Source organism: Ipomoea nil, unplaced genomic scaffold (genome assembly GCF_001879475.1).
Source record: "Ipomoea nil cultivar Tokyo-kokei standard unplaced genomic scaffold, Asagao_1.1 scaffold3104, whole genome shotgun sequence".
Taxonomy (NCBI): Eukaryota; Viridiplantae; Streptophyta; class Magnoliopsida; order Solanales; family Convolvulaceae; genus Ipomoea; species Ipomoea nil.
Window position 1 is genome coordinate 1,758,856 of NW_017619532.1, and position 8,645 is coordinate 1,767,500.

The 8,645-nt window shown below is 34.1% G+C and overlaps 1 protein-coding gene and 1 non-coding gene across 2 annotated transcripts in view; both read right to left on the reverse strand.

The window, feature by feature from the left end:
• Nucleotides 1-1,914: 1,914 nt before the first annotated feature.
• LOC109166687 (FT-interacting protein 1) overlaps nt 1,915-8,645 on the reverse strand; it is a 19,451-nt gene continuing 12,720 nt past the window's right edge. The window contains exon 3 of the mRNA XM_019315576.1: nt 1,915-2,127. The gene's annotated coding sequence lies outside the window, so the exon portion shown is untranslated. The remainder of the gene's footprint in view (nt 2,128-8,645) is intronic.
• Nucleotides 2,322-2,403, reverse strand: TRNAS-UGA. The gene has a single exon. It is a non-coding gene; the product is annotated as a tRNA-Ser (tRNA).

Sequence of the window (8,645 nt, forward strand, 5' to 3'; positions counted from 1 at the left end):
TTATTTGAATAGTTGTATCATTTAATTGCTAGGGAGGCCTACTAGATAATGTTGTGCTACAAATTATTCTAATATTCAGTAGCAACTGGGTTAATTATTGACGGCTTAGTGATAATTGGACTCGGGAAGAATATTTTCCTAAATTAAATGCAACCGCTTGTGCTTGTGTTATTTAGTTTATCGGTTGTCCTAGTTCCTATTGCTGCTATTAAATTAAATCTATAGCGCTTGTCTTAGGTTATTTAGTAGTTAGGGGTAATTAAACCGCGTGTGCTTTAGTTACCTACAACTAAGGGAAAACGGAAATGAAATAATTTCACGACAAATATTCAATTGCATATTAATTACTTTACTAATCAATGATCAGTGTTAAATTTCGGTGGTGGATCTTTACTAACCAAGGTTTTCTATTATAAGTGCTTTCAATATATTAGTTTCATTGCTTTATTCGATTTATTTAATCTCTTGTTTATTTAAATTATCTTTTACTTAATCTTTATTCTCGTTATTTTCCAAACCCCCCATTATTTTCTTGAGCACAAAAGTTAAACTAGTTAATCCTCGTGGGATCGATCCTTACTCCCGCTACTACGTTTGTAAGGTTTTAATTTGGGAGCCTACGACAGCTCACCACAGGGTGAGCAAAAAACCTGGACCGACCTAAAATTGAACTGTCTGATATTTCGATTTCGGTTATTAAGGTAAAAGAAAAAAAAATTGGTCATTTTGATTTTTCGGTCGGTTATCAGTTTTTCAAGAGAAAATCGAAAGCCGACTGAAAACCGAAGATTAATCTAAAGAAATAAAAAATCTAACCTCATTCCATTTACATTTTGCAAGTCCAGAGTCTATCACATTAATTTTACTGACTTATTAGATTGCATTGCATTTGTTAACCATATATTGTATAAATATAATCCATCTATATCTCATTAAACTACTATTGTACTTGAGAACATTAAGTGTTAGAACTCAGATCATCTCCGATTGTTTTTTAGAGAAAGCTTCAGAGACTCTACAGATCTGACATGTTTTCTACCATCTTTTCCGTTTATGTTGTTTTCTTTTGGTTCTACGTTATCCCTTTGTTCCTTTGACTAGTTTGTTTTCTCTCGTCTCTCTGGCGAGTGTTTCCCTCTCGTCTCTTTGGCAGGTTTTCTTCCCGTTTCTTTGGCGAGTTCTCCTAAGCGTGGAATGATAAAATGGTGTCACCAGACTCAGGTTTGGCTATGTTTGACCAGATCTGTGAAAAAGCACCTACTTCATCCAACAACTTCGGCTTCAAATTTGTAAAACAGTCTGCGATCCAAGTTTTCTATAACATTGCTAGGAAATTTGTTTCTATGTCTGACGGTAAAGAATGCATTGTCATTCTAACGATTTGTATTGTAAACATTTCTGCTTATGATTAATGAATTAGCCTTTTATTTTCAAAAATAAATACTAAGATATTGTTTGTTTGTTTGATTTTTTTTTTTTAAATAATTTAGTCCTTTAGCATTAGTGAAGTAAATAAAATAAATTTAACTACTTTAAAAAATAAGTTATATTAACTGATAAAATCATCGATTTTGGTTATATCGGTTATGAAAGTTGGTCGGTTGATTATGAAGCTAAGGGTGGCCCACTAAAAGTGAATTTGTAACCTTGTTTGGTTACTAAATTTGCCTTGTGTTCCTAAACGTAACGGTGAACATTGGTCAATTTCGGTCATTTTTTCGTTAATAACTGAAATAACCAAAAAGTGTTGTTTTTGTTAATAACTGAAATTACCAACTTTCATGACTAGCAACAATATAATCGATGGACAAAAAGTGTTGTTTTCTTCTAATTTAGGAGCAAAACTATCATTTTTCCTAAAATTATTAGCTTATTTGGTTAGAATGTAAGATGCTTGACACATATCAACAACCATGATTACACAAAATGACATGAGAAACATTGGCATAAACAGAAGGTTTATACAACAAGAGAGCAGAAAAAGAAAAGCTTAACAGAAAGGGTTACTGTGATCTTGAATATGCCTCCTAATGGCATCCCCACCAAGACCAAAACAGGATTACATTAAACACACAAAACATAAACATAGGAGCTAAAACCAGAACCATGTACCCCAAAACATTCAGCCTATCTGTCTTAGGACTAAAACCAGAAAACATTTCAGCCTGCAGAAGAAGTTGATAACGGAGGGCAGCCTGTAGCGAAACCTAAGAAAGATGGGTTGTAACATCGCTCCCTGAATCGATTCGTACCTTAGCCTCACCACTTCAGTGTTGCTGTTGCGGCTGGTGGGGAATGTGTCAAAGACAAGATTCATATAGCGTCGACAGCAGGGTCCGAACCTGCGCGGATATAGCCCAACAGATTTCAAGTCTGTCTCCTTAACCACTCAGACATATCGACAGCATTGTTTCTTACTCCAAGTGAAACATAAAAGAGGGTTTTTGTTACAACAAAAACAAAGAAAAATATGGAAGGTAGCTAAAGGATTCATATGGCGTTGACAACAGGGTTTGAACCTACACAGGCAAAGCCCAACAGATTTCAAGTCAGTCTTCTTAACCACTCAGACATATTGACAACGTTGATGCCTTTTGTGTGAGTACCTTAAAGACTATTATTTAACTCTTACAAAAGAACCAACAAAAAAAACATAGGGAAAATGAAGAAGTTTTCAAAAAAAAAAAAAAAAAAAAAAAAAAAAAAAAAGGGAAAATGAAAAAAGAATAATAGTTGGAAAAGGAAAATAAAAAACACTATGTTTGTTTCTGACTAGGGACGGAGCCAGAAATTTGGTTGAGGAGGGGCGAAGAAGTAGGGACGGATTCAAAAAAACTTCCCAGTAAAGACGAAACATTAAAACGAAAGAGATAATTTAAAAAAGAGTTAATGAACGATTTGGTCCCTCAATTATTAGCGAACTGTCAATGTAGTCCCTCAATCACTTATTCATCGATTTTGTCCCCGAAAATAATTATTTTTAGTCGATTTAGTCCTTCCGGCCGTCGATTTGGTCCCTGAAAATAATTATTTTTAGTCGATTTAGACCCTCCGGCCATCGACGGAAGACGGTCTGAGGGACTAAATCGACTAAAAATAATTGTTTTCGGGGACCAAATCGATGAATAAGCAATTGAGGGGTTACATTGACAGTTCGCTAATAATTGAGGGGCCAAATTGTTCATTAACTCTTTAAAAAATAAATAAATTATCTAAGAAATATAATTGTAAATACTGTTGAATATGGGCGAAAAATAAAACATATCGAAACTTTATAAAAATATTCATAACAAAATATGAAACATAATTAATTTGATAAAATAATTTGAATAGAAAACACATTATAAATTACACATCTCATTATTAATATAAAAGAATGTTATATATATATATATATATATATATATATATATATATATATATATATATATATATATATATATATGTCTCTGGGTGTGTGTGTTAAATATTAAAAAAAGTATTTAAAATGTGATTGTATTGAAGCCATAGGGGAAGGAGTCAGCAAAACTGTAAAACTATGTTAATGCCAAAGATTTAAACCCATGACCTTTACTATTATCAAATATGTATTCTGCCAACTAATCCAACTCATTTCTTATTGACATTAATATTTTTTTTATACTAATACTAAATCATGTACTATATATACATACAAAGATTATATTTGGGGTGGGGGTGGGGGTGGAGTGAGGGGGTCAGCTGCCCCCCCTTTGGCTCCGTCCTTGTTTCCGACCCAAAACTTACTTATATTAGATCCTTTTTGAGATTGAATTCCTGCTCTCTTCTTTATTCTAAATAACACTCCATTTTATATGGCTGATTACAAAAATTCTTAAACTAAGAATGATTAATTATTTGATAGTTTCTAAATAATTAATCTACCAAAACTAATTCGAAAAATAAGAGTAATAAGTTAAATAACTACTCCGTATTTAGTAATTTCTAAATAATTAATCTACCAGGACTATGTGGTCTAATGGTATCCGGGTTGGACTTCCATTTGGAAGATTATGAGTTCAAGCCTCAGTGGAGGTGTTATTGGTTCTTTGTGTTTCAGTAGGTTGAGAAAGTATATGAACAGATACTACAATATAATAGAGCCAGTAAATCTACCAAAACTAATTCGAAAAATAGTTCATATACTACAATATAATAGAGCCAGTAAATCTACCAAAACTAATTCGAAAAATAAGAGTAATAAGTTAAATAACTACTCCGGATTTAGTAGTTTCTTAATATCTAAATTATGTAATGTAATAGTAATAAAATAAGACTTATCATTACACTCTTTCTGAACATTATGCTTGCCCACAAGCTTGATAACCTCGCGCATCACATAGTCAACATTTCTCACGATCAAATGGCCTCACCAGCCAAAAGAATTGCAAATGGAAAAGCCATAGTTGGCATTCTAAGGATTAACTAACGAGCCAACAATTGTGAAGAGGACCCTAATCTTGGACATCCTTTGAATGAGTTAGTTGGAACCACCATGTCGGATGATGAGTGAGACTCCAAAGATGAAGACTGACCCATACCATTTGACACAACCATGAAATGAGATGGGACTGTAGAGTGGTGAAATAACCCTCCCATGCACTGGATAGTTTTTGGAAATGGCACAACCTCAATTTCTGATCTGTAAAATCAGCAGCCTTTTGTGCTGAATCAACATGAGACTGATCGGTTGAAACGTTAGCTTGCATCGCTGTTGTCTCCGGATTTTGAATTTTAGGCAGCAAGAATTGTTTCTGGGCAAGCAATTTTCCCTGAATTTCTTCCAGCAGCGGCTTTGTTTTTGGGCGAAGGCAATTTTAAATTTCGGCAGCAGCTTTCTGGTTCCTTTCTTAATTTGCTTAGCAGTTGCTTCTCCTTATTTGCTTGCATGGTGTACTGTAATTCATTACCTTTCCTTCAATTTCAATTTTTGTTGCAATACCTAATGCTTGATTATGATGCTAAGTACAATGTTTAGTACTTAGTGATTATGTTAATTGCAATATTGGGTTAGAGTTCTTAGCTAGTGAGGTTGATTGTTTTATTTTAGGCTAAAGTGTCATCCCACACTATGAATTATATTGGATTGTTCATGCCGCACCTTGAACTTTCATAAGGTATATTTAGATCCATGTACCATTAATTTTTTTTTCATCTAACATTTTTTGCAGGTTACAGGTTATAATATGCTGATATGGATTATTTTTTCTTTTTTCTTTTTGTAATATAGCATTATTGCTGCAATTTCTGTTACCCGCCTCGCCCTCTCCACAGAGTTTCCTAGGGGGGAGGAGGAGCGTTGTGCCCCCTCTTCGCGTGGAGGCGCTGGAATTGATGGTGGTCGCCTGCAATAATCTCACCGAAAAATATATGGTTCGTTGAGTACCCAAGTCTGCTCCTTCTTGACCGCGAATATTGACACAGAGTTAGTTTGTGCTCATCATCAGTTGGACATTGAAGTTGCAAAATGGGTCTTATTCGTTTTGATATTTCCCAATTTGTTTTCAACAAGTTTTATCAACTATACAGATACTTATGTCATAACAGTGATGTTTGGATGAACCACAAAATTAAAACAATAAGAAATGCAGCGACAATAGATCAAATAAGTTGAATACATCACACAAAAGTAAAAGAACACACTAACTCGGTCGGCGAGGTTCTCCAATGGGCCGGGCCCTTTTCGGTAACAATGGCCTGAACAACGAAGAATCCGAACATGGCAAGTCTATCGTTCTTGACATTGAGCTTGGCGAAAGCCTCTGGGTCGTCAGTGAGGCCCAATGGGTTGAAGTTGCCACCGGAGTAGAGTGGGTCGATGATCTCGCCGAGGGGTCCGCCGGCAATACGATAACTCTCAACACAACTTGGCATGCTCAGATGGCCAAGATGCTCTGTGCGTGGATCAAGCTTGGGTTGCCCAAGTAGTCAAGAACTCCCTCGCTGAAGATCTGAGCTCCGGCCTTGGACCACACCGCCTCGTCGAACTTCACGTCGTTGCAGTACAACAACTCCGGGAAAACGCATCCAAGGGCTCCCAACATCGCCCATCGCCCAACTTCTGTTGCTTTTCCTTTTCTGCTTCAACTTTTTTTTTTTCCCAATGCTTCACGAATTTTATATATATAATTATAAGCCTGAATCAGAAGGAGCTATCTCGAAGAACAATAATTTGTAGTTTTGCACCTTCAAAATAATAAAATATGAATTGTATGTTTATTATGTAGTAGTAACTTCACATACACAGCCAAAAGAATCATATCATCATCAACATAACTGATTAGAGGAATGAAGCTTTTCCGTGCCTCAGAAAAGCCGCAACAAGAGAAGACAAACGAGGCTACAATCAATGCACCAGAGACCGGTATGGTAACCGCCGTGACGATGGCGGAAAACACAGCGGTAACAGCTATAATTCAATTCGCCTTTTCAATAACAAAGTATTACGTGGATTAATTTAGGGATTTAGGCCCACTAAAATATGAAACAGCTTCCACATCAGCATATTACTATTGCCATGTCATTCTGGTAACCCGAAAACCTACAAAAAATGCTAGATGAAAAAACTTAATGGTACATGGATCTAAATATACCTTATGAAAGTTCAAGGTGCGGCATGAACAATCCAATATAGTTCATGGTGTGGGATGACACTTTAGCCTTTATTTTAAAGAGTTTAAAAGTATTGGTTTCATCTACTATTTATTGCAGGTTACAATTAGTGTTCTATTTTGCTAATTGGATCTAGTTTTATCCTTTTATTTTATCATTTTAGGGCTTATTCTACCGGGAAAGCTACGTATATGGTCTGGTGTGGACTACAAGGACTATTTTGTCATTAGTTTTTACGACACAGATGGCGGAGAGTAACAGAATGAGTACGGTCGATAGAAATTAGAAACTAGAAACTCGGAGGACCACATCTAGTTAATTTGAAAGTTAATGACTAAACATACTGAAACTACCAAATTCGAACGATCTCATATGGCATTAACTCATGGGCAAACAATCGTTATGCTATGGACCCGTGTCCAGCATGCATGCTGGACACGGGTAACAGTGGGCACTGTTATCTTCTTCTTCTTCTTTTTTTTTTAAAAAAAAATTTCAGACTGCTTCGTTATAGGAGTATATGTTCATACTTTTATTACTATATGTTCATAATTGTATGTTCATAATGTCAGAGCTCTATGTTTATAATTCCATAACTGTACATTCATACTTCCATAACTGTACATTCATAATTTCGTAACTGTACATTCATAATTCAATAACTGTAACTTCATAATTTTCGAAGCTCTATGTTCACAATTTTAGAGCTCTATGTTCATAATTTTATCACTATATGTTCATATTGTAAGTTCATAATGTCAGAGCTCTGTGTTCATAATTTCATAACTGTACATTCATAATTGCATAACTGTACATTCATAATTGCATAACTGTACATTCATAATTCCGTAACTGTATATTCATAATGCAATAACTGTAAAATCATAATTTTCAAAGCTCGATGTTCACAATTTTAGAGCTCTATGTTCATAATTGTATCACTATATGTTCATAATTGTAAGTTCATAATGTCAGAGCTCTGTGTTCATAATTTTATAACTTACATTCATAATTCCATAACTGTACATTCATAATTTCATAACTGTACATTCATAATCCCATAACTGTACATTCATAATGGCACAAACAAATAACGCCGTTAACGGCGTTAAAGGCAAGACAAAATCAAAAAATAAAAAAATAAAAAAAAAATAACTGAAATGACGTGTTTTCCCTGAAAACGACGTCGTTTTGGACTCGAGTCCACTGCATAATTTGCGATGGGCATACTAGCAGGCCCGGTCCTATCATTTTATAGGCCCAGTACAAAATAAATAACAAGTGCCCTTAATATAAGACGTTAAAAGATTGTATGAGTTAATTGAAATAAATGATAATTTTAAATTTTTGTAAATATATAATTTTTATTAAAAGAAAAACCCATTTCAGAATAGCTTGGAGTAGTGCCCATTCAAACTTTGGCGGCAAATTATGTTGTACAACCATGTGCACCATGCATGGTGCACACTGTTCTATGTTCATAATTACTGGATTATATGTTCATAATTATAAAGTTATATATCCATAATTTTTGAACTTCATATTCATAATTATTGAACTCTATATTCACAATTAAAGAACTCTATGTTCATAATTTTCGATGTTCATATATTCCAATTGTTGAACTCTGTATTCACAAATCACAGAATTATATGTTCATAATTTGATAATTATACAGTTTAAATTATGAATCTACAGTACATATATTATGAATCTGCAGTATAGAAATTATGAATCTACTATATAAAAATTATGAATCTACTGTATTTAAATTATGAATCCATTTCTGTGTGCACCAGCACACAGTTGCACGGCATAATGTTGGCCCCCTATATAAACTATAAAGTGTAATTATAAATTAATTCAATGTTCGCTAATATATATCTATTAACTAAGACAAGTATATCAAATGGTTGTAATTGTTAAGTACATTTAAAATTAATAAATAATTTTGAAGTCATGAAGTCAAATATTTGCATATGCAAGCATTTCTTTAACTTCATCAAAAAAAAAAT